This window comes from Brienomyrus brachyistius, chromosome 20 (assembly GCF_023856365.1).
Source record: "Brienomyrus brachyistius isolate T26 chromosome 20, BBRACH_0.4, whole genome shotgun sequence".
In the NCBI taxonomy this organism is placed as follows: domain Eukaryota; kingdom Metazoa; phylum Chordata; class Actinopteri; order Osteoglossiformes; family Mormyridae; genus Brienomyrus; species Brienomyrus brachyistius.
Genome location: NC_064552.1, coordinates 15,002,627 through 15,021,954, shown reverse-complemented (window position 1 = coordinate 15,021,954; position 19,328 = coordinate 15,002,627).

Genomic DNA, 19,328 nt, shown 5'->3' with positions numbered 1-19,328 from the left:
CTAGAGAAAACCCACATGCAGGGGGCATGTAAGCTAAATGCACGGTGCAGGGGGCAGAAATCAAATCCACATACCTGGAGATGTGAGACTACAATGCTAACCGCTAAGATGCAGTGTCAATCTAGTCTGACATGTAATTTTTAAATCATTCCTTGTTTATAGTAATGGCCCCTATATTGGCCAGATGCTCCATTCCTCTGCTTCGCATCACCAAGCTGCTCTCCACACGCATCAGTTCACACAACACCTTTCCTGAGGAACGGCAACATGGTATGTGAGGTCCTACTGGCAACAGGTTAATGATCATTCCTCAGGCGGCTCCGCAGTACAGACTTATCCAGCGGCCTTATGAAACACTAGTTTAATTACCTTCCTAACCTACCTGTAGCTTAGCTGCCCTAAAAATATTCAGGCGCAGAAGCCTGCTGTCCCGAGTGGCAGGGCCGTGGCAGGCAGAGGGGCTGCTGCTTTCCAAGCTGTTGTGTTGTTCCAGCTGTTCTCCTCACGACGCGGCTGCCGTGAAAATCTTTCGTCAGTCTGTCAGAAATGTCCAAAGGGCACAACCTGTCTTATCCACCGCAAATGTTGATATTTTCCTTCGGTAAAAAAGAAACTATCACTCCAGCTCCTGTGCCGTTTTCCTGGGGTTATTTATAAAGATAGCTCAGGATGGAATATAGGTTAAACTTTTACACTTGAGAAATATATTTTAAGCCTTCAAAGGGAGGCAGAGGCGAAAACACTTAACCGAATCTCCTCCTGAGTGAAACAGCAATATCACTTTTACACTTGGACAGTTTCATTGTATTTATAAGAATGTTCTGGTCTGCTAAAATGTTAGCCTTCTGGAATGTACTGCGTGAAGGAAAATTACTTGACTTTGGCCCAGTGTTTTTGAATAATGAAAAAAAAAAAACGAATTATTAAAGAGGTTGGTTGGAGAGAGTGGGCATTGAACGTGTACAAATGCCTTAGCATTTGAACCTCATTTTCAGTTAGTACTAACGCCTGTCTAAAGTGATATTGTTCGGTAGGCTTTTATTGGATGTGGCAAGTGACAAACATTTTCTATTTGATCTGTCTCTCTATACCTGGCTTATGCCTGCATAGTGCTCTGTATAAATGTTTTTGTTTCACTTTTGTGTAATCCTTACAATGATTCTGTTGCGCAATAGCTTTCACTTCAAATCATCCTCAATATCACGCCCCACGTGCCTTTTCTCTTGTATTCCTTATGGTGTGACGCTAACGAGCTACACCCGCTCCTCGTTTAACCCTGCCTCTCGTTACAGCCCTCGTGTGGATGATCCCAGGTGCCTCTCGTTTGCTCCTCATCTGTGGTGTATATAGTGCTTCCTCGTGCTGAGCTCCCCAGACCGGTCATTGTATTGTTACACTGTGAAGTCATGGATGCTGACTGCTTGTTCTCCACCACGTACCCTGCGCTCTCTGTTTCCGTCTAGCTCTCCCCGCCTAGTTTTGACCCCTTGTGGTCCATTTCCTTTTCTCTTATGTTTTGCATTTCGTTTTGAAAAAAGCCCCTTCACTTTTCCCCGATGCCTGCCTTCGCCTCCATCCTTCCTTACAAAATAGTAAAGCCAATTTGTAAATTTTATTCACCTACTTGGTAACTTCCCTATATATCGAAATAGACTTGTGAGTGGCAAAGGAACTGTAATATGCTGATGGACATGGCTTGCAGTTCCTGACACAAGTCACTAACACCATGGTTAATTTGGAAAGTCTATGCATGGTGAGATTATTTCTAAACCATTTACCTAGTGGAAGGTCACCATACACAAGCAGTCCCTGGATTAAAAATCTGTTACTTACCTACAACTCATACTTACAAATGGACTGCCATAAAACCTATTATATAAAAAAATCTGGTTAAATACTTGGTGATTACGATCACATACAGTACATTGTGATGCTCGTGAAAATGTTTCTCAGCTTCAGTGGTTCATTGACTCCAGGTACAGTACAATAAATATATGAAGTCAAGGAAAAAAATAAGATATCACTCTATAATTTTAAATGTGTACTTTGAAATCCGGGTTTAATCCTGGTTCTGCTGGTAGAAGGTTATGCTGGGCAGCAGGCTACCACAGATGACCTGAAGTCATACCCTATTGCTCCCCGCACCATGATGTCATACCCTATGGCTCCCCACACCATGATGCCATACCCTATTGCTCCCCGCACCATGATGTCATACCCTATGGCTCCCCACACCATGATGTCATACCCTATTGCTCCCCGCACCATGATGTCATACCCTATGGCTTCCCACACCATAATGTCATACCCTATTGCTCGCCGCACCATGATGTCATACCCTATGGCTCCCCACACCATGATGTCATACCCTATGGCTTCCCACACCATAATGTCATACCCTATGGCTCCCCACACCATGATGCCATATCCTATTGCTCCCCGCACCATGATGTCATACCCTATGGCTCCCCACACCATGATGTCATACCCTATTGCTCCCCGCACCATGATGTCATACCCTATGGCTTCCCACACCATGATGTCATACCCTATTGCTCCCCGCACCATGATGTCATACCCTATGGCTCCCCACACCATGATGTCATACCCTATGGCTTCCCACACCATAATGTCATACCCTATGGCTCCCCACACCATGATGTCATACCCTATGGCTCCCCACACCATGATATCATACCCTATGGCTCCCCACACCATGATGCCAGGAGTAACGCCGGTGTATCTCTCCACAACACTGGCACGATTAGTCTTCTCCCCTCGGTGCCAGCATGCGCGCAAACAACGGTCATCCATGATAATGCATAACCAAGGATCATCGTCGAACATGGTACGATGCCATTTGTGATCAGTCCATGCCTCTCAGTTACGGCACCACTCCAAACGCAACCGTCCCTACGCATGGGACGGTGAGCCTGTAGTCCGGCTGATGCCAGTCGTCAAACACAGTGTGGGACGACAGAGGGAGTTATAGAGAGTCCAACACCTGTGTCCGGATAGTAGATGCAGATGTCATGGGGTTCTATAATGCTCGCCTCACAATACGACGATCCTCCCTTTGTGTGGTCTGTCTTGGGTGACCAGAACCTTCACGATGTTTGTGGGTGCCCTCACGAGCCCATTGGTTCCAACATCGGATGACTGTGACATCTGCAAGCCCCACATGCCAGAAAACTGCACGATATGAGCACCCGGCCTCATGCAAACCCACAATGCGACTCCTATCAAACTCCATCAAGTGCCAGTAATGCTGTCTAATGCATTTATGAGGTATTCTCTGAATCTGGTGACTAGACCTGCCAGCTCCTTACAAATCGAATCATTTACATTCCCATCGCTGGTCTGCACGTGTACCAAATTACCCCCAAGTCAGACCATTATTTCTGCGTGCTTAATGTTTTTTTTGTCACTGAGTGTATATTATTCTCAGATGCATACCCATAAATTGAGAAATTGAAACAAAAAACTGTGCTGAGGTCTCCTCATTTTTATATGGTCTCAGCTATACTATATTCTAATACAAACATTTGACTGGTCTAAAAATCTCATCTATCTTATTTTTAATGCAGCTTACTATTAATAATGCTGCTGCCACTCTACACGGTGCCGCATATCTCTGTATATATATCTGTCATATCTCGTTATCAGCACTGACCTCCTTCCCCCTCACCCCACATCTGGTCTCGGTGACCAGGCAGGATATCAGTTCAGCTCGAGTTGCAAGGTCGTCTCCTTAGATTATGTGACACCAAAGGCTGACTGGCCGACACCACTGACTATGCAATCAGGAACCCAAACAGAAGGTTGCAGTTACACTCCAACACAAAAACGCATTTTTCTGACACTGGTAGAATGCCTTGATCATCATTTTTTCCTCTCTGCTTTGTCTCCTTTTATAACTGTCAATGGGCTTTGATTCTACTTCCTTCTAGATCCATTTAACCCTCTGGAGTCCGAGGCCTCTCAGACAGAGGTAATGTGACATTCTTTGACATTTTTAAATATTTCACCTATATCAAAAAGATTTATCTCAAAATGCTACAAATGGTTTTATCCAGTAAACTTGGCACCTTAATCTGAGACGATTTAGAATGTAATTCTTCTATTTTTTTGATTAAATCAATTTTAAAACTGCCCTCATGCATGTCTATAATGCTGTCTTGTGTATGATTTTTTTTGAAAACCAGTGCTAAGGCATTTATTTAGTTTCATCATGAAAGTCCTTAATAGTGACTCATATTGTAGTATCTCTATAACACAGGTATCACCGTAGTCCATACTGTAGCAAGGGTGTCATATATGGTGTGTCGCAAATTATTTACACAGACAATCGACTGTGTTTTATTGCCTCTGCCACTCACACTCACAATGCACTTACACTGCCCACAGTGCTGGTTGCCCAGGCTACCTACACCATATATGGTGGGCACACACACATACACACACAGACACACCGTTATTTACAATAATTATAACACTAACACTATACATGGCATCACTATGTTGTCTTTTGTATGTTATATTATTTAAAATTTGGCACTCGCCCAGTGGATCTTCCCCAGTGCTACAACGCTATAGAAGCACAGTATACAGCTCTCCCATGGGCTCTCAAACACTATTGTCCAATTTTTGCATCTCCAGTCAGTAAGCCAACTCTGTTTGGTTATCTCTCCACCACATAGAAATAAAGTTCACTCTAGATGTTTTTCATGTGGTTCCTCGATGGTGGACCAAGCTACCCACCTAAATCTGGTCAACAGAGTCCCTCTAAACCTTCGAGACGTTTTCTTTTAGCACTTTGGTTCGCTTGTCTAACCACAGACCTGCTCCTTCTTCATCGACCCTTCCTTCACTGTGGTCACTTGTCATAAAGTGCCTGCTAAGTTCCAATGCTCCTTGCTCTACATTGGATTTCGACTTTTCAATGGTGTGATAGCGATTCACGTTCAGTAGTCATGAAGCTCTGAATTTTGATCTGTTCTTAGGCTAGCGGTGCACAGTGCAATACTTTCCACTGATGCTTTGCGATCCACCCAGTCACACATACCACTGTGTTACTGTGAATAGTTAGTAAGCTGAAGATGAACTAATCACCAAAGGCATAAATATTACATACTTCTTTAATATTATAAACCATAATACATTTTTATTTCCATCATTCACAGGTATAAAATACTAAGAAAATGAAAAAGGCCTGAAGCAAAAGTTTGGGCCCCCAACATGATCAGTACTTAGCCTCTATCCCTTTGGCAAATATCGCAACTTGTAAACACGACCAGATCTAGAAGTGGGCAGGGGTGGACAATGCCCACCGAAATTTCTGCTCCCCAATTGGTCAGCTTTAGCCTGCGCCATCTGAATCTGCCAATCACGTTTATTTCTTTCGTCCCAGCAGATGTTCTTCTGTGGATCGATTGTAGTCGCCTGTAGAGGAGGAACATTACCTTTTTTTATTTTTATAAATTTTTATTAAAGCTCCTTCTTGTTAAAATGTATCTTTTGTTGATGCAGTTGGCTGCAATGTTGTTTTGAATAAGCATCTTTGCTAGTCGTGGTTTATTAAGTCCTGGATCGTTAGCTAGCTAGCTAACATTACTGTTAGCTAAGAAGCTCACTAGAACAGTACAGTAAAACCCCTGTGCCACTGATTTGGTAACGGCGGTCAGTGTTATTTTATACTTATAAAACAAATTTTATCGTAGGTATGTAAGTACATGGAAAAGAAACAATTTATAGTGTTTGTTACTATGCACTGTCTCGAATCTCTGCGTAAGCCTTGGATCGCATCCCCCGTGGATACGAGGGCACCACTGCACCACTGCACCACTGCATCTTACATTTGACAGTGTGTTAACGTTGATATCAGTGCAGGGTTGCCAATTTTGAACCAAGTGGGTAGCTACTGTGGGCAGTTCAGGCAGTAATGTTGCACCTTCCCTGCCCACTTCGCACCAACATGGTGCAGGTGGCTTCCACCTTCGTTTGCAAAGGCAGTTTGTTTATGGTTTGGTAATTAAAAGAACCTTACAGAAATCATATAATAATAATAATAATAATAATAATAATAATAATAATAATAATACTTTGTCTTTCCTGATTAGAGAGATGACCATAAGAGCATAATGTACAGTTCATAAATAGTTCAAACATAAAATGTGAATATGCCCATGTATCCCACCTATTTCTCTGGCCGCTGCTGCGCTGTAGTACAGCCCATTGTGTGAAATGCCCCCCTCCCCCAACTTGAGCAGTCTAGATGTGGGCCTGCTTGTAAACAATTTCTGTAGCCAGCTAAGAGTGTTTCAGTTCTTCAATTTCGCCCATTCATCCTTTCAAAAGACTTATAATTCTGCAAGGTATTTGACCCGTCTTGCACGTACTGCTCTTTTGAGATCAATCCACACAATTTCAATGATGTCTAGGTCGGGGACCTGTGAGGGCCATGGCAAAACCTTCAGCTTGTGCCTCTTGAGGTATTCCATTGTAGATTTTTTAGGTATGTTTCAGATCTTTGTCTTGTTGTAGGAACCATCCTCTTTTAAACTTCATCGTTTTTACCAATGGTGTGTTGTTTGCTGCCAGAATTTGCTGGTATTTATTCTAGTCCATTCTTCCTCCTACCAATGAGATGTTCCCTGGGACACTGGTTGAAACGCAAACCGAAAGAATGATTGATCCACCTCCCTGCTTAATAGTTGGAGAGGTGGTCTTTTCCTAGAATTCGACATCCTTTTTTCTCCAAACATACCTTTGCATATTGTGGCCAACAAGTTCTATTTTGACTTCATCAGTCCACAGGAATTGTTTCCAGAATGCTTCAGCCTTATTTAGATGTTCCTTCACAAACTTCAGACACTAAAATCCATGACTAGGATGCAGGAAAGGTTTCCTTCTGCTGACTTTACCATGGGGGGCGGCATGGTGGTGCAGTGGTTAGCACTGTTGCCTCACACCTCTGGGACCTGGGTTCGAGTCTCCGCCTGGGTTACATGTGTGTGGAGTTTGCATGTTCTCCCCATGTCGTCGTGGGGTTTCCTCCAGGTGCTCCGGTTTCCCCCCCCCCCAGTCTAAAGACATGCTGCGGCTGAATGGACTTGTTAAATTGCCCGTAGGTGTGCATGTGTGAGTGAATGGTGTGTGAGTGTGCCCAGCGATGGGCTGGCCCCCTGTCCTGGGTTGTTCTCTGCCTCATACTCATTGCTTCTTGGATAGGCTCTGGACCCCCCGCGACCCAGTAGGATAAGCAGTTTGGAAAATGGATGCAACAAGCAGTTCCTTCAGAAAGTTGAAGCTTTCTTATTTCCACCATTCCTTTTAATTGCCATTTTTAATAACATTACAAAATGAGGAAAGAGTTACCTGAAAACGCTTTACTATCGTCTTGGAACCTTCTCCTGCTTTGAGAGCATGAATTTTTTTCAGAGTGCTAGGTAGCTCCTTAGAGGAGCCCTTAACTGTTGATTGTTGGGAAAAGATTTGAGAAGTCAGAGAATGTATACAGCTATGCAATTTACATCACCTGAGGTTTCCTGATAATGACTGTGAATAAGCCATAATAATAATAAGCCATAATCAGAACAAGCTAATGAATGTCTGGGATCTTGGAAAACGTAATATGTGACCTGAAATATCTTGGGGGGCCCAAAATTTTGCTTCAGACCCTTTTCTTTTTTTGGTATTTTGTACCTGCAAATGATAGAAATGAAAATATAATCTTGCTTAAAACATTAAAGAAATGTGCCATATTTATGCCTTCTGGTGATCAGTTCATCTTCTACTCACTTTACCATTCACAGTAACAGATATTTTAAGCAAGGGTGCCCAAACTTTTGCATGCCACTGTATTTATTTAGTTATATTATATATTATATAACTAAATATATTATTATATATTATTATATATATTATATTATTATATATTATATATTATATAACTAAATATAACCCCCAGCTCCCTGGGCGCCATTTGGGTGGCAGCTCTTCACGGACAGCTTACTCTACATGGAGCAAGCTGAGGGAGGCGTAAAGACAATTTCCCCACAGAGGGATCAATAAAGTATCAATTATTATATGCAGCTCTGGAAAAATAAGAGACCATGGCAAAATTTTTTGTTTCACTCATTTCACTAACCTGGGTCTTCTCTGTTTAATTAATGAATTAATGAAGTGCTTCTTCCATGTTTTTTGGGTCTTATTTCTAGGAGCCTGTTACACACTGTCCTAGCGGTGCACTTCACACCACTTAATGTTTCCCATTCTTGTTGAAGGTCACTTGAGGTCATCCTCTGGTTTATGAGGCACTGCTGGGTAAGTTGACGATTATGTCCAGCATAAGGCATAAGGCACCTGGCTGATTTTTGGTTATTGCCAGTGTCTCCTGCTTCACCTTATTCTTGTATACTGCCATCTTAGAAACTTTGAGCCTGGAAGCAGCCTGTCTCGCAGTGTAGCCTTCTGCCAGCAGAACTGGGATTAAACCAGGATTTAAAAATAAAACAAAAAAAATCTTAAATTTAGAGTGGTCTTTTGATTTTTTCCAGAGCAGTATTTATCATATGATACTCATTTTCAACCTATATACTGTATTTTCGACTTACAATGGATTCATTGGAACGTAACCCTATTGTAGGTTGAGGAGTTTCAAGTAAATAAATGAATATGAATGTTACTTGATATATACAGTCGTAACCATGAAGCAAATACGCATTTCTATTCTTAGGAGATGAATTCCAGTAAATACAACAAAGAGGAATCTCAAGAACAAGCTGTTTCCCCTCTTGTCAAAACTGCGGCTGAGACGCGAATGAACCTCAGCAAATTCTTCCAGAATTTCAGCTCCCCTGTTTCATGCCTTTCACACTAAAGCCAAGAGCATTGCATGCTTTTATTAAATCCGACTGATGATATCTGTGGGTGGCATTGTGCCTCAATTCTTAGTTTCAGAAATACATCCCAAAGCAGGGTCACCATTTCTACACCACACTTGATGTACGCAAGATTCATTTGCATTCAGATATTCCAAATAAAATAAAACATAACAGTTAGACAGGGATGGTGGTTCAGTGAGTAACACTGTTGTCTCACACCTCCAGGGTGGGGGGATCATATTAAAACCTGTCCTCTGTGTGCATTCAGGCTGCATGTTCTTCATGTGTTGAGCAGGATTCCACAGACGACCCAAAGACTTGAATTTCTGAGTTACCTGAAGTACATGCCTGCTAGTGTGTATGTTCCCAATGAGCATCTAGCATGCTGTCGAGGCTGTACCCCAGCCCTGTACCCCATGCTGCCTGGAATAGGTTCCAGGCCACCCCCTCTGTGACCGGGACAAGAGTAAGTGGATGACGGATGGATCATAATGTCTGTTTATCTTTCCTCTAACTGCCAAGCTAAAGAAGCTCAGAATTAACAACAGTTTTTGCGGATGAATTTATTCAAATTATACTGACATGCATATCAAAAGTAAGACATGGCGCTTGATCAAAATATGTGTCACAAAGCAGGCCTGTGCTTGTTTCTTCCAGTATAGCTAGTCAGTCACTGAGAGAGAACATGTGGAAGAGAAGAACCCGGGGCAGCATGTGAAAGCCCCCTCAGAACAAACAGCCTTGCTCTTTTAAATGAAACTTTATTTGCCATTTGTGCAAGTACATGTCAATATATGACTTTTTACGATCCCAGTTTCTCTCCTTTTTAAGACATACACGCATATATCATCACTATCCAATGAAAACCACGTATGTCTACTTTCGACGATTGTGGCTTTTAACTACAGATGAAATATGCATATTGTCATCCGTCTCCTGATAGTGTGTGACCAATTAAAAATGTTTTATGAAGTCAAGTATTTAGCTATTATTATACAAGTTAACGTTTATATTCATGTACTTAGTGCTACATTGTTAAAATTGGTAATTTAATAATATAACATGGGGCAGCATGGTGGTGCAGTGGTTAGCACTGTATCCTCACACTTCTGGGACCAGTGTTCGAGTCTCCGCCTGGGTCACATGTGTGTGGAGTTTGCATGTTCTCCCCATGTCGTCGTGGGGTTTCCCCCCACAGTCAAAAAACATGCTGAGGCTAACTGGAGTTGCTAAATTGTGCATGTGTGAGTGAATGGTGTGTGAGTGTGCCCTGCGATGGGCTGGCCCCCCATCCTGGGATGTTCCCTGCCTCGTGCCCATAGCTTCCAGGATAGGCTCTGGACCCCCTGCGACCCAGAAAGTTAAATGGTTTGGAAAATGGATGGACGGGTAATTTAATATTGATAGCTAGCTAATTAAAGTTATTGTTAATTTTGAATATAAAGCAAGAGTATGTTGTTGACAACAATCCAGGTAAAGGAATTTAAAACTTTCCATGTAAGGGAATAAAAAAATTTCACTTACTGTACTGCATTTAGATAGGTTTCTATTTGTGGTGTGAAAGGTGTCTCATTGCGTTGTTTTAAGTTTATTTTGTAAAGTAGTTTCTGAGAAAAGGCATTTCTCCACGCTCCTGAAATAGTGCATTTTTAAAGATATGTGTTTTTCATTGGACAGTGATGGTACAGTGGTGAGCGTAAGGCTGTGGATCAGATGGCAGGGTCAGCCATCCATACAACCCCCCTGGAGCATTCTTCAGGAGGGTAAGGACCTTGCTCAAGGGCCCAGCGGTGATAAAGTTACCCTGACAAGCACAGGTTCCAAACTGGTGACCGATCACAGGCACAGAGCCCTAATTTGCTGAGCCACATACCGCCCACCAAATTGATTTATTTTGACACCAAGTTGCATATTTGTGAGGATTAGTTCAGCTCTATAATAATGTCAATGGACATTATGAAACAATGAGAGCTGGCTGGGGCTGAGAAAAACTAAGTGAAATAAATACAAAAATACAACAAAATAAACCTTGTATGGTTTAAAATGTATAAAAAACATACATTTTTGGCAGATGAAGTAGGAGGATGTGAGTCAATAATTAGGGGCAGAATTACATCACCACATAGTGATGTCTCCTGGCACAGAAGCAGAGAATGTGCTAGATGCCGATTGTCACGGATGCTGAGAGACTCATCACCCCAAAACACACTTCATTGTTTTCATGGGTCCAATGTTAATGAAGCACAAGCCAGTCTGAAGATGGATGAGTTATGTTAATGAACCTGAATCACCAACGCACGATTTCATTTGTTGGGCTTTGAATCTAATACTCCTGCAAAGCAGTAATTTATTTCTGTGCACAGACATCTGCATTGTGGATTTGTACCACCATCTATACCAAGGGCCCCACAGTAAAGAGTTTTATTAGCTTTCGTTACATTGTGTTCATTCCAGTTGTCCTTAACATCCCATTGAAAGCTAAATTACTACATCCAAAGCTTTCACTCTAATGTGGGAAATTAGAGCATTTTCTGCATGTCAACTTTGTGAATAAGTAGTATTTCCATTATATGGCTGACTGGACCACTGTGACCAGAAATTTCCACCTATTTTCCTTTCTGCTTTGTGACACACAAAGAAATCACACATTGATGTCTGGTCAACATGAAGTCGGTCTTTTTAAAACGCCTGTGTGAGATGACCCAGAGCGTGCAGGGAAGGCTGTTTTCCTTTGAAACGTTTTCTCTGATGATTAACGTGACGTTGTCACCGGTGAGCATCGAGCTGTGCCTCCGTTCTGTGTGTTTGAAAATACCTGAGCACCCAATCTTGTTGGGTAAAACACAATGCAGAAAATGATTTGTTTTGCGGTCAAGCACATCCTGCTACAAACACTATCCAGACTAGCAAAGGGAAAAGAAATGTGTTTAAATCTCCTGAACGACACGGAAATCGGGTCCCTCCTATTTCAGTTTAACTGGTTTCTTCAGCGAGGTCGTTTTTTCTGCAATTTGATCGAGGACAAAGGCGCTGGAATGGATGGCCGGAAAAGCACACTCCATCTGGTGTGTCTTACAGCCAGGTCCTGCTAGTCTGGAGGATCTCCATAGTGGGATGGCTGCAGTTCATGCCCGAGCCCCAGACATTAGCCGACTCGTAGCTAAGACGACTACGGAGGGGACAATCGCAGAGGGAGAGATTCACTTTTTCACTTTTCTTTACGTCAGAAAGATGCAGCTTCCAGCAACATTACTCACGGCACAAATGGAAACTCTAACGTTCAGCTGTCAAAAATCCAGATCCTTAAGATGCTCCAAGTCAGATTTTTATTTTTTTCATCGAAACTAGTGATCTGTGTCACACACAAGCTAAGCTAATAAAATCAAAACTTTCGTATCGTAGAAAATATGTATAAAACCCGACACGAGCATGGAGTGTAGTCACACAGCCTCAGAAATGAAACATCAACTAGTGTCAGCCACTTAAAAATGATCTTCATCTATAATGATCTGTACTTATCTGTTTTAATATGCAATCTGTTTGCAAGGAGGGTAAGTATATCTGAAGCTCATGTTTATCCCATATTTATAGTGAAAGTGATTCAAAGTCAGCATAATTCTGCAGATCTAAAGCGTTTGAGGTCTGCATATGTCAAAAGCTATACATTATGTCGCCTATGATTAAGACCTTAAATACTGCAAGGAACGTGGGCACATTCAAGGTCAACCACCAGCATTACGAACACTGTTCTCAATTTACAAAAGAAGTCAGTAATAGTTATAGTGAAGCTATTTAAAAAGCTACTGAGATGCTAATGCAGAACAGCTCTGATATAACGTGACTCAATTCTGACACAATGCCAACACCATCAGTGCTCCTGAATGTATTATATACATTGTTTTGTACTTACGTTGTATTGTTTTATGTTCAGTTCATTAACAAATGGTCACTGACTAAAAATACACAGTCGTTTACCCTATGCTTATTTAAAGGATCTTACACCCTAGCGATATGGAGAGCATAAGTAGTGTGCATTCCCTTGTGTTTTACCAGGTACGGCAAATTATAAATACATTGTTATTACTCACTAGCTTGATTTTGTCGGTATAACATGAACCTCGTTGTAGTATTGATGTAATTTGGGCTCCCATCCTCTATCCACCTAAACGGGTAATGCATCGCTTAATGGGGTAGCGATCCTTAATCATATCACTGTTCCACCCCTAACCTCAGGGGTGCTGGCTCACCTTGTGCTCTGGCCCCAAAACTTGCCCTCACCTGTGTATACGTGTGAGTCTTTGTCTGTCATTGAGCTAGAAAAGGGGTATGTGAGAACAACTCACAGGGCTAAAGAATGTACCACTTTTTTTAAAATGATTGGCAGATCTCCTTCCCAGTGACAACTCTGTAATCATGAAGAGGCGATGGGCAAAAAAAAATCTGATATTCTGAGCTCTGGTAACAACTTACTATGCTATTCCCAGAGTACCTCTGTAGTGCTGACAAAATACACAGTGTGGATTTTGAGAAGTGTAGAAATCCCCCGAGAATTCCGAATGTGAGCTCGATCTGACTGAAGCATCCGTATAACAGCTATCGGTGGCAGTATCAAGGGCAGCACACCAGAATGGTGGTAGATGGGCTATTTTACATTGCATCTTACATTTATGCATTTAGCAGACGCTTTTGCCCAAAGTGACGCAAAAGTCAGGCACATAGCACAACTAACATGCTGTAGGTCAGTGTTTTTCCTAACCCAGTCCTCGTGGAACACCGGACAGTCCACGTTTTTGCTCCCTCCCAGCTCCCAGCCAATCAGGAATACCGAATACCTGGTACAGGTGCGCTGGGAGCTGAGAGGGATCAAAAACGTGGACTTTCCGGTGTTCCACGAGGACTGGGTTAGGAAACACTGCTGTAGAGGAGTCGACCAGGCATAAATGCAGCAAGATTGAGCTGCCAATGAATGCCCAGTTCCAAGAGTTACGCAATCCTGTACAATTATAGTAAGAACATGCTACGGCAACTATTCATGTCAAAACTTATCTCTAGCAACGTTTCTGAGTGTTAAAAGGTGTTTCGGTTACTTGCACAGTCTTCTGTCTATATGCACTGACCTGCACCTCTCATTCTTTGTATTATTTGCCTGTCACGTCTTGTATGTCATTGTTTTCATTGTTATGTATTGTTTTATTATATATTTTTATTTATTATTTTATTTCTCCCTCCCCCCCACTTCATTTGACTTCAGAAGTACAAAATACCACAAACGAACGCAAACAAAGATGGCGGTAAAGAGTAACTGGCGCATGTTTCATGATTCGTTAAAAAGGCAGCGTGAAAGTCCATCATGAAAGTTCAATCTTCTCCAGATGGTACAGCAACCACAGAAGCGAACAGAAACAAAGACTGACTTGTAGTGGGTTGGGAAGAGAAGCCTAGAGGGGCCTATCAGCAGATACGAAGGTGTTCAGTTACTTGTCACTGTGGTTGAGGCGCATACATAGGATGCATTGTAAGATGGAAAGGCAACTGATAGGCCGTGCAACCAAAACTCCGGTTTGCCAGAGGGTACCGCTGGGGTAGACTGAGAGGGTTCGGAGTGGGTGCTGCCCAGCCACTCTCCATAAGCTGTGTCACAACACCTTAGATCTTGCTTTGCAGCTTCCCAGAAACTGTCAAAACACCTTGGTAACAGGGTATTCCCTTTCAAAGCAAGAGGTGCAGACAGTCTTCTGTTTACGAGGCAGAAAAAAAATCAGTTATTTTAGGTTGTAGGACAAAAAATAAATAATAAAAAAAAACCTACTAAACCTACTAAATCCTCTTAACATGGTTATTTTGGTCATCTCATCCAGCTGTTGAGTGGTCCACTTCTCTTGATCTCCGCCAATCAAATAGCAGCCTGAAATAAGCAACATTATGCCATCCAACTTTTTTACCCGAAATTTTGATTTTATGAGGAGGCAGAACTACTGAAGGAGCAAATAAAAGTAAGACAAAAATGAAATACTCAACTCATGTTTGTTCATTATTAATGAATCGCAATGCATGTTTTAACAAGTAGCTACTATATTTGTTCATGATTTGTAGTACCGTAACTGAGTTACTAATAAGTTACTAGTAATTTACTAAGGAACTGTATTGTGAAGTGTTACCTAGATAACTCATCTAGATAAATTGTATGAATTTCAAAAATACACCAGAGAAAACCTATTCAGCTTTTTGGGAATGAATGTAATGAACTGTGTTATATCACAATTCTGTTAAACTTGATTCATTCTCAGAAAGAACATTTAAAATTCAAAGTAGTCTTAAAGTAGGATCATCTTACTGCTACAGCTTTGAGGTGCTGAAATAACAGGGAATGTATGGAATATGGAAAAGCAGGATCTAATCTTTGCAGGGTCAACAGTAGCTTTGCCATAAAGGTTGCCTGTGTGGGAAGGATTGAAAAAAGAAGAATCCCACACAAGGTTCAACTTTACTCTGAACAATAAGCTATTCGCAAAAGATATTTGTGCCATTCATCCAGCCGGTCACCCATTCATCCAGCCGGTCACCCATTCATCCAGCCGGTCACCCATCCATCCAGCCGGTCACCCATCCATCCAGCCGGTCACCCATCCATCCAGCCGGTCACCCATTCATCCAGCCGGTCACCCATCCATTCAGCCGGTCACCCATCCATCCAGCCGGTCACCCATTCATCCAGCCGGTCACCCATTCATCCAGCCGGTCACCCATCCATCCAGCCGGTCACCCATCCATCCAGCCGGTCACCCATGCATCCAGTCGGTAACCCATTCATCCAGCCGGTCATCCATTCATCCAGCCGGTCACCCATTCATCCAGCCGGTCACCCATCCATCCAGCCGGTCACCCATCCATCCAGCCGGTCACCCATCCATCCAGCCGGTCACCCATGCATCCAGTCGGTAACCCATTCATCCAGCCGGTCACCCATCCATCCAGCCGGTCACCCATCCATCCAGCCGGTCACCCATGCATCCAGCCGGTCACCCATCCATCCAGCCGGTCACCCATTCATCCAGCCGGTCACCCATTCATCCAGCCGGTCACCCATCCATCCAGCCGGTCACCCATCCATCACAGCATGCAGAGATGCAGTACGGACCTCCAGTCTGTTCCAGGAAGCATAGGCTGCTGTACCTGAGATGCAAACGTCATGATGAAGACATTATAGACAATCTAGAGCAGGGGTCACCAACATGGTGCCCACGTGCACCAGGATGCCCCCCAAGGACCACATGAGTCGCTCGCGGATAGTACAACTCACCAGTGAGCAGCGTCTAAAATTTTATTTTATCCTCTTGCTCTTCTTTTTTAATCACAATTGCATTTATATAGATTTGAAAAGGACAATATCTAAAAAAAGCATTTCAAACATACATTATTATACATGATTTAAGAAGAGTGTTTCAAACTGGTAGCCCTTCGTATGGCTCAGTACCCGTGAAGTAGCTCTCAGTTTCAAAAAGGTTGGTGACCCCTGATCTTGAGACTCCAGTTTATTGCAGTGTAACGTTTTGGTCTATGGGAGGAGACACCCATGAAGAAAACATGCATATAGCCCAGGGAAGGGAATCGGGCTGATATTGTAAATTATAAGGAGGATCTGATACAAACAGAGAGAAATGCGTATGATCTTCTGTAATCTGAATTTAGTATCCTTTTTCATGTCAAGGTCCATTTGGTGTCATTGGATAAGCATTTATTTATCAGTTGCTTTAATGTAATGTGAATCGTGCCCCTTACAGCCCAAGTTCAAAAGCAGACAGAAAAGGGTCATGCATATAAGTGCATATAACATATAAATAAGGGTGGCAAAATTTGGTGCAAACTCTAAAAAAATGGTTCTAGGTGATTGTAAATAACACTTAATGTAAAGACATTTCTCAACATAAAATTTTACGCTTGTTACATCTTCCCATCTTAGTTAGTTAACTTAATTTTTGTTAAAGTTGGTCAAAATATACAAGCCAATGCGATGCTCAGGACATGTGCATTCATGACATTATATGCTGAAATGCTCCATTGCTAGGAAGAAAATCTGCTTTACACAATTGTGCATGTCCTTTAGAAAACGCAGTAGGATTCAAGCATTGGCTCAGGAGTCAGACTACATATAAACTTTAATGGATACTTTTCTACAGCACAGACATGTTTTTGTCTATGGATTTCTTGGCAAAGTTATCTGCACACATTTTATAGAGAAGAATCCAAATTCCACAAATCAGTCCAAAAATAAAACAAGGCTACGGGCAAAGCTCACTGAAACCGTGATTGTTATGGCAGTTCTGTAACCTTGTGTTTCGATTCAGCCCAAGCTACTGCCTGGCAACCGTTTATTTTTTTTTCCCAGGTATCTTCCGAATCTGAAACTCGTTCTGTAGAGAACGAGTTTATTTATTTACTTGACGAGCTATTCGAGCTGCGCCGGCATAAAACCGACAGTCGGGTGCCAGCTGAGATAGCGAGGCCAGTGGCGGCTGGAGTGGTGGCCGGGAGACCACCCGTGACACGCGCCCAGTGGAGCTGCCTTCTGTTGTTCTCCGACGCTGAGAGACAACAAGCCCCCACACCCCTTCGGAGCTGCCTTCTGCTCTCCGCTGCTGCCGCCCAGACAACGCTAGCTGGCGTTAGCGTTTATCCCTAAACTGTGGTCGTTCATGGCGACGATTTGTGTAGCCAAATACGAAAAAAAAAGACCTTTAGGAGACACAAAGTAGTTGTCTGTAACAAATCAATACCACAACAAACCAACTTGCACAGAACAAGCATTACCTGATAGCCCACAACACAAAACAACTGTTGTGAAGCTAAACGGTAAAGCATTTGTTTAAGGTGAATGTGGTAATCATTTGTGATTGTATAGTTAATTTGTATCCATATTAAATATTGCAGCTACTTTATAAATAAACAATGCATGAAACACTGCTGATATTTGTGTTGACCTGTACCTGCAAATCTTTGCTTAACGTTTAGATTTTCTTGACACACAACAAAAGCTATTCAACCCTGGTTGCATCCAGTACATACATCTTTAGAAGTAAAGGGACCTCCATGCCAATTTGCAGTTAATAAGACGTTGTTTTCGAGATTCAGTTGGCAAGTTGCACTTAACGCCCAACCCACAGCATGTATGTAGGCTACCCAAGGTGTTAATGAATAACAAGTGTTTGCACAGCATCCATGCAGGGGATTGTAACTGTTTCTTTGTGTGCTGAGTCTGAATAGACTCTTGTATTGACTATTTTTTTCTTTTCTGTTGTAGCGAGAACAGAAATAAGGGGAAAGAACAATAGACATAGTGATGTTTTACAACCCAGCACCCAGGGGGTGGCCCAGAAGGTGTGCTTATAGGTGGTTTATAATTAATGTTAAAAATGTGAAATGCCCCTGTGCACACTTACACAGATGCTTTTGATTGTGTTATAATTGGTCCAATTAACCCCTAAGATGATCCTGGCACCGGCATTCAAAGTAAGAAAGCAGCAAAAACTCACGTTTTTTGTAAGAGTATTTTCTCCAGCATAATGCATATTGAATTGGAGAGTATATTCTCTTACCATCGATCTTCATGACTAGAACTGTATTATAACAATTATAATCGTGAGAAAGGGATTGTTAACTCTTTGGAGTTAACTGGATTTCTGTGTGAATGGCTCATAAAATGTGATGTGACCTTCATATAAGTCATAATAATAAATAAACAAGCACAATTTAGTGCGCCATATCATTATTGAACAACTGTTTTAAATAATCAGGATCAATCAGAGTTTTAAACAATGGGGTTAATAGACAAAGGAGGTGATGCCTTTATTTAGTGACTAAATTTTTTTCCACATTTCTTTATTATGCAGTGTCATATAAATAAAGCAGCCTTTAAATTTCTCCATGTTCGCCTAATAAATCTGCACAAAGCTCTTCTGTCGTTATACGGCTCGCTGAGGTAATACCAAACGTTGTCTCATTGATCAGGAGGCCAGCAAATTTTCAAAAACAGCCCGAGGAGTTTGCTGCGGCAGGTTCTGTCCCCAGCCTGGCTGCCACTACCTGTTATCTCTGTATCTGCTGTTGATTCCTCACCTTAACGTTTATCTGCCATCATTCCATGTGCGGCATTTATTCAGCATCATCCAACACGATTAATTATGTGGCATTTTGATCCAATATATATTGCTGCTGTAGGGCCCAAAACGATCATGTTGTTACAGTCGTATGAGGTGCACTGGCTTGTTGGGTTTGTAAGTCAATCACCTTTATTTTTTTGAAAGAACGAGTGAAATTGAAATAACTGCTCTTCTTTATGGGAAGTATTTGAACTCTGTGGTGGCTTTTTTCACCATTGTTAGAAAGGACAAAGGGTGAATAGGGAAACAAATAGAAAAGTGTAAGGAAAAAGATTGATGACAGCAT